Genomic DNA, 8,271 nt, shown 5'->3' with positions numbered 1-8,271 from the left:
TTATTTATTTTTGAGAAAGAGAGAGAGAGAGAATGAATGCAAATGGGGGAGGCACAGAAAGAAAGGGAGACACAGAATCCAAAGCAGGCTCCAGGCTCTGAGCTGTCAGCATAGAGCCCGACGCGGGGTTTGAACCCATGAACCGTGAGACCATGACATGAGCCGAAGCCGGAAGCTTAGCCATCTGAGCCACCCAGGAGCCCCGGGGCTTATTTTTATTTTTTATTTATTTATTTTCTGATGTTAAAAAAAATTTTTTTTTAACGTTTATTTATTTTTGAGAGACAGAGAGAGATAGAGCATGAGCAGGGGAGGGACAGAGAGAGAGGAGACACAGAATCTGAAGCAGGCTCCAGGCTCTGAGCTGTCAGCACAGAGCCCGACGGGGGGCTCGAACTCACAGACCGTGAGATCGTGACCTGAGCCGAAGTCGGACGCTTCACCGACTGAGCCACCCAGGCGCCCCTGTTTTTTGATGTTTTAATTTATTTTTGAGACAGAGAGAAAGCACGGGCTGGGGAGGGGCAGAGAGAAGGAGAGACAGGATCCAAAGCCGGCTCTGCACTGACAGCAGAGAACCCGATGTGGGGCTGGAACTTACAAATCGCAAGATCATGATCTGAGCCGAGCCCCGCAGGTACCCCGTAAAGGGGACTTATTTATGCCCATTCCATAGATGAGGAAATGGAGACTCAAGGAGAAGAAGTGATTTGTCCAAGGTCAAGGTCACATGCCAGTAAATGGCCTGAGCTAGGACTTGAACCCAGGTCCAGGTGGTGGCCAGGTTGAAGCCTTCTTGGTGCTCGAAATTCCACCATTCATTCCCAGGAGCTGAAGCGTGCTGGGATCTCATTTGGGCACTTGGCCGGAGCAGGGTCTCCGTGGGCTGCGGGCGAAGGGGCGTGAGAACTCTGCCCGGCACACAGTAGGCACTCAGTAAGTATGTACGGGGTGTGCAGGGAAGGCAGTGCGGGCCTGGGGGCGGTGAGGGACTCTGGCTCCCTGGGAGCGAGGTCCTACAGACAGCTCCACGTGGACGATGGACTAGAGGTGGCCAAGTCACTGTCACCTAATTCAAGGAGCCCCCCGGCTCCTCAGCCAGGTACCCCTGTCCCCCCCACAGGCTCTCTGCAGAGGGTGTGCCCACACCGGGTCATCCCTGTCCGGCCCTGCCCAGCTCTGGCCAGTAGACGTGTCCACGTAAACATCCGAATGAGTGAAGATTGGGAAATTGTACCAGGGGAAAAATTCTTTCTTTCTTCCTCCTTTTGAGTTGGGGAAGGGAAAAGTTGCTGGGAAAATGAGGTCAGCGACTTGAGCGTTGCGTGCTCCTTGCTGATGAGCAAGGAGAGGTTTCACGTGCTGCGTTTCCCAAAGGAGAGGTGTCGTGTGCTGGGTGCCACGTCAGGGAGACAGGCCCAGAGCGACCCGGTGTCCAGCCTGGCTGGGCACTGCACCCCTCCCCCCCAACCCCAGCCCTGTCGCTCCCTCCTCGCTCCCCGCCTGTTCCCGCTCCGAGCCAAGGTCTTGCAGATGAGAAAAACACGTGCCGGTTCTCCCGTCTGCAGGCCATCCGGGCTGGTGGCTCCCAAGCAGTGCGCTGACATGGCCGGAGGCAAACGGGGGACCCACGGCAGGGCTGATACGCAGGAGGATTTGTGGCCCCCAGACCTCAGAGCCCCCTGCAGCCCCTCTCTCTCAGAGTACAGATGGGGAAACTGAGGCCTGGAGAGGAGGGTGATGTGTCCGAGGTCACAGGCCTCAGAACTAGAGCTCAGGGGCCACCTGGGTGGCTCAGTTGGTTGAGCGTCTGACTCTTGATTTCGGCTCAGGTCATGAACTCGGTGTTCTCGGGATGGAGTCCTGCACCGGGCTCTGTGCTGACAGCTCAGAGCCTGCTTGGGATTCTCTCTCCCTCTCTCTCTCTGCCCCTTCCCTGCTTTTGCTTGCGTGTTCTGTTTCTCTCTGTCTCTCTCAAAACAAACTTAAAAAAAAAAAAAAAAAGAACTAGAACTCAGGTTCCTGGTGCCTTAAATAGTAAAACAAAAACCAAAATCCTTACAAATAAGGAAGTAAGTAAAATCTGGGAGGAGAAAAAACTAACAAACAGAAAAAGTATAAGGAAAATAATAAACATTATGCGTGATCCCATCACACGTTACCACTACTTCAAACATTTTGGTTTCTTTCCCTTCTAAGTAACTTTTTTAAAAACTATCTTCAGGGGCGCCTGGGTGGCGCAGTCGGTTAAGCGTCCGACTTCAGCCAGGTCACGATCTCGCGGTCCGGGAGTTCGAGCCCCGCGTCAGGCTCTGGGCTGATGGCTCAGAGCCTGGAGCCTGTTTCCGATTCTGTGTCTCCCTCTCTCTCTGCCCCTCCCCCGTTCATGCTCTGTCTCTCTCTGTCCCAAAAATAAATAAACGTTGAAAAAATAAATAAATAAAAACTATCTTCAGTGATTTCTTAACGAAACTAAACTTTCCAACCTATGGTTATGAGTGACGTGGCCATTTTTCATAGCCCTCCTCACACTGTTAAAATGGTCTCCATCCTATGATTATAAACGGTGAGCAATTCATGACTTGGACTGTTGGTATGAGTGCCAAGAACTTCACGTACCGTTGCATTTACCCTTCATGACACCTTTTGGAGGCCAGTGTAGTTATTACTGCCGTTCTACAGATCAAGAAACAGGCTCAGAGAGGTGTAGTGACTTTTCCAAGGTCACACAGCCAATGAGTGGCAGAGTTGGGATCCAGACCCTGGCAATCTGAGAAAACTGAGTTCTCTCTCCATATAAGATTCCACTATAGGGGCACCTGGGTGGCTCAGTTGGTTAGGCAACTGACTTCAGCTCAGGTCATGATCTCTTGGTTCGTGGGTTCGAGCCCCGCGTCGGGCTCTGTGCTGACAGCTCAGAACCTGGAGCCTACTTCGGATTCTGTGTCTCCCTATCTCTCTGCTCCTGCCCCGCTCACACTCTGTCTCTGTCTCTCTCTCAAAAATAAAAATAAACATTAAAAATAAGCCCCACAAAACTTGAAGATTCCACTACAATAAATAATTTTATGGCATATATATGTATATTATGTATATGTCCGTATATATATATATACACACACATGTTTGCTAATAAATATATATTTGCAAGTCTCTGGTTTAGCTCATTTTCTTTCTCTCCAATGCCAGACTTCCTGTAGAAAGGGCAAGAGACCCCTGTGGACTGGAGACATCTTGGAGGGCTTCAAGAAGAAGGTGGGGTTGGAGCAAAGCCCTGAAGAATGGCTCTGCCTCAAATGGGAAGGCATTGCATTTCAGTGTGAGAGTGTTTAAGCCCACACTTCCTGGGGGTTCAGGTGGGAGCCCTCTGGGAAAGTACTTTGGAGGAAGCTTTGGGGAAAGGTGAGGTAAGGACAGGTTTAGGAAAGCGATTCTCCCCAGGAAAGGCCAAAGGAGATGTGCCAGGTAGGCCTTTGCCTCCTAGCTGGGCTCGTCTGAAGAGCTGGGGCCACCAAGTCGGTACAAGCTCCTGGTGATGGGGGAGATGGGCCTGGTAAGCCCACCGCTCCCTAAGGGTCAGGCTGGAGAAAGCCCTGTGTTCGGGACACCAGAAGAACCCCAAGTTCTCCATCTATGAAGTGGCGCCTCTTTAGAATGAGTGGTACAACTCAACATAAGAGATCATGGCCTCGGGGTTCAGCAAATCCCTCAAAACTGACATTTTAGATTTTAATGATATCAGTCGTAGGATCGATTTGCTGTATGTTATGTGTTCGCACTCTGTGTGCTGGCTGTGAGGGCTTGGACGAGCCACTTAAGATCGTATATTGGATCATCTCTTAAGACTACTAGGCTCTGGGGCACCTGGGTGGCTCGGTCGGTTGAGCGTCCGACTTCGGCTCAGGTCACGATCTCACGGTCTGTGAGTTCGAGCCCCGCGTCGGGCTCTGTGCTGACAGCTCAGAGCCGGGAGCCTGCTTCGGATTCTGTGTCTCCCTCTCTCTCTGCCCCTCCCCTGCTCATGCTCTGTCTCTCTCTGTCTCAAAAATAAATAAAAACATTAAAAAAAAGTTAAAAAAAAAAAAAAGACTACTAGGCTGTGCCATTGAGCTCGCCTGGAGGAGATATGGCGTCCATCAGCTGAGAGCCCAGGGGGTAGAAGGGGCGAGTTAGGGAGGGGTGCTGATGCCTTTCACCTCTCCACGCCCGGATGTCCAGAGAAAAATCAAACCAAACGGAAGATAGAAGGTGCTCTGCACAAATGAAGGACGCATCATGGTGGCGGGCGGGTTACACCAAATAGGTGCAATGATGTCAGGTTTTTTTCATATTCACCTGTCAATTCAGTGCAAATCCCAGCTGGAGCTCGAAGAACGGAACGAGTGTGTTCTAAAATATATATGGAAGAATGAAGAACCCTGTATACGAGCAAGGAGGACTCACTCTACCAGGAACTGAACAGTCTACAGAGCGCTACCGGTGAAAACCACGGGGAACTATCCCAGGACCAAGGCGGGTGGAGGCGAAGAGACAGTCCAGCCGCAGTGCCGTGTAATCATGATCGGGGTTGACATCCTGGGATGGGAGAGGCTCTGGAGGAAAATGAAGTTGGGGCTCTAGATTTTATACACCACATATAATCTGGTTGTGTTGAAGACCTTGGTGGGAGATGTCAAAAGCATAAAGTGAATGAGAACAGCCGTGGAAAAATATCTTTTTATCCTACGGGTTGGGAGGGAACTTTTGATGAAGATCTAAATAGGCAGAAAAAAAAGAAAAGAAAAGAGAAAAGGAAAGAAACGAAATCGGTGGATTTGATGATTACGTTAAACTGAAGGATTTTTTTTCTTTTTAATAGCAAAGGGCACCATCAACCAGGACACCAGACCGAGGGCAGGATAAGAGAAATGTTTGTGATGTCTCAAATGACAAGGGATTAATATCTAGAATATACAAGGAATTATTGCAAAGCTGCAAGAAAAAGACAGGAAATAATAGAAATATGGTCAAAGGATGTGAATAGGCAGTTCACAGAAGGGGAAACCCAAGTGACTAATAAGTAATGAAGAGGTGCTCAAACCCACAAATATTCAGAGAAATGGAAATGAAGCAAGAGGCGGTCCCACATCACACCCATTGAATTGGCCCAAATCAGAATGGGACCCTCATGACAGGGAGTGTGGCTGGGGTGGCCAGCCTGGGGCGGGGGGGGGGGAACGATTGGCAGCTTCAGGGAAATAGGCCCACAGCAACGCCCAGACCCGGCAGTCCCACCCCAGAGAGATCCCAGACCCCACGGACACCACAGGATTTTTGGACCGAGCTCACAGTGGTGGGGAGCGGGGCGGGAGCAGGGATTGGGGAAAAAAGCAAGCAAGTGTGGACTCTTTGTGGAAGAGCGTGATTCATCGAACCCCCTGCAGGTGAAGTTCAAAGAAACAGAGCCAGGGAGAAGTCATGCAAAAAAGATTCCATTCACACCAGCTACCAAATTATAAAATCCCTGGGAATTATTTACAAAGCAGGGGATGGGGGGTGGGGAGGGGCCTCTCCAGGCCAGAGCGGCCCAGTCTGTAACGGGGTGGAGAACTCAGAGGGGACCCAGGGGAGGCAGGGAAACTGAGGCCAGGGTAAGGCGGGTCTGGAGAGATCAGGGAAGAAGGCAGCCATTGTGTCTTTAACTTTCACCAGAAAGTGGGGACGAGCCGGAAGCGGCTTCCCCAGGAGGAGGGGGGTTTGGAGAGTGGGGTGGGGGATGGGTGGCAGGTGGAGGGTTGGGGGCTAGTGGGTAGAGGAGTTAGGGGTTGAGGTTTGGGGGACTTGGGGGCACGCATGCCTCAAGTGAGAGGAATTTTGGCACGGCCAGGGCGAGGTTCTACCCTGAAAGCGGGTAGGAGAATTGAAAGCACTTTGAAAATATGAAGGGCTATAAAAGGAAACCCACTGACAAGATCAAAGGTCCTCGCACTTGTGGGCACGCGGGAGTCTCACATGCCGCTGGTGGGAGTGTAACTGGGTACAGCCCCTTGGGAGAGGAATCTGGCAGGACCTAGTGAAAATGAAAATGTGCAAACCCCACCATCTGGCAGTTCGACTTTCTAGGTTTAGGACCTAGGAGTCTAGGAGGCGCTCAATCCCGTGCTTCTGGGAGGCAGGCGCCAAGGATGGGCATCCCCAAGCAGGGATGGAGGAAAGTGCAGGCACCCAGGCGTCCCCTAGCAGGGAGCAGGGAGCAGGGAGCAGGCCAGCACCACACAGCAGGTGCAGAGGACGGGCCAGGTCTGAACTCATCAACACGGAAAGTTCTCAGAAACATGTCCGAGGGAAGGGGAAGCGATCAAGGGGCAGAGCGGCGAGCCTGGTTTTCTACCGTTTGTGTAGATGCAGAGGCATAGAGAACGATACTCTGTGTTGTTTGTTTAAACGAGAAGGCAGAAGATAGACTAGAGAGCCGTGTAGGGCCACAGAGACTCAGAGTAACAGGTGCCTTTGGGGAGAAGGAGATGGGGTGAGAACTGGGCGGGGGAGTGTCAAGAAAGGCTTCGATTTTAATTATAAAATAAAATAATTTGAAGCAAAAATTAGTCAACAAATACAGAGAACCTGCTATTTTTTTTTTATTTTTTTTTTCAACGTTTATTTATTTTTTTTTGGGACAGAGAGAGACAGAGCATGAACGGGGGAGGGGCAGATAGAGAGGGAGACACAGAATCGGAAACAGGCTCCAGGCTCTGAGCCGTCAGCCCAGAGCCTGACGTGGGGCTCGAACTCACGAGATCGTGACCTGGCTGAAGTCGGACGCTTAACCGACTGCGCCACCCAGGCGCCCCTGAGAACCTGCTATTTATTTTTTAATGTTTTTACTTATTTTTGAGACAGAGAGAGACAGAGCATGAGCAGGGGAGGGGCAGAGAGAGAGGGAGACGCAGAATCCGAAGCAGGCTCCAGGCTCTGAGCTGTCAGCACAGAGCCCGACGTGGGGCTCGAACTCACAGCCCGCGAGATCATGACCTGAGCTGAAGTCGGCCGCTTAACCGACTGAGCCACCCCAAGACCCTGCTATTTAAAGAAAGTATCTATCTAATGTCTGTGTTGCTATTCTAGGTGCTGGGGACCCAGGAGAGAACAAAAAAGGCGAGACCCCAGCCATCGTGGGAGAGACAGACAGACACTACGCACACAGAAGTTCTAGAACTGCTAAGAAAAAAAGTGAAGCAGGTATTTTAGTTAGGGGGTCAGAGGAGCCTGTCTGAGGAGGTGACATCTGAGCAGAGGCTGGACTGAAGTCAGGAAGTGATTCATGCAGGTATCTGGAGGAAGGGTGATCCAGACGGAGAGGCCTGCAAGTGCAAAGGTCTGGTGGCAGGAGCGTGCTCTGTGCGCTCAGGCCGGGCCGGGAGGGCAGAGGGGTCAAGAGTTAAATGATATGATGTCAGAGAGGAATGAGGGCGGCCACTGGATGTTAACATTGGTCAGTTCCGGGTAGTGGAAGTATGGGTGTTCTGGATCCTCGGCTTTGAAATTTTTTTTAATTAAAAAAAAAAATCTGAAAATGAAGACGATGTAAGGTAAAAAGATAGATAGATGGGTGTTGGGGCGCCTGGGTGGCTCAGTCGGTTGAGCGTCGGACTTCGGCTCGGGTCAGGATCTCACATTGGTGGGTGCGAGTCCCGCGTCGGGCCCTGTGCTGACAGCTCAGAGCCTGGAGCCTGCTTCGGATTCTGGGTCTCGGGAAAATCGGAATCCTCAAATGTCAGGACGCCGGCAGGCACTCGGTCCTAGTCCACAGAAGGCAGAGGAGCCAGGTGGTCATGCTGTGGCTGCCCCTTCCCCACCCAGGGCACGCCCGGTCCTCGGCCACGCGTCCTTTCTTGCAGAGGCCACACGCGAGCTCCCGCTCGCTGGGCCCCGGGCGGCCTCCATCATGCAGGGCTGGCGGTGAGGGCGAGCTCAGCCTCTCTGCCCTGACTCTCAGCTGGCCCCCCTTGACTCGGCTGAGAAACTGAGGGTCTTCGGGTGGTTGGGGGCTGACTTGGGGGCTGGTTCTTGAGGAGAGGCAACCTAGAACAGGGAGGTTGGGGCAGAATGGTGGGGGGGGGTGCGGGAGGAGGACTGGAGGCCCTCTTGACTCCATTTCCCCAATTGCCTGGGGTCCTCTCTGAGGGTCGGGGGAAGGGAGCTCTGCACTCCTCGGCCCTCCTCTTCTTTGGCAGGAAATGGGGACAGGGGCTGGCTGCTTGACACGACCAGGTTAGCCTGAGGTGTGGCCCT

Source organism: Lynx rufus, unplaced genomic scaffold (assembly GCF_022079265.1).
Source record: "Lynx rufus isolate CCGP_SWC_20201006 ecotype Redwood Valley unplaced genomic scaffold, mLynRuf1.p SCAF_2, whole genome shotgun sequence".
Lineage (NCBI taxonomy): Eukaryota > Metazoa > Chordata > Mammalia > Carnivora > Felidae > Lynx > Lynx rufus.
Note: the sequence above shows the minus strand (reverse complement) of the source record.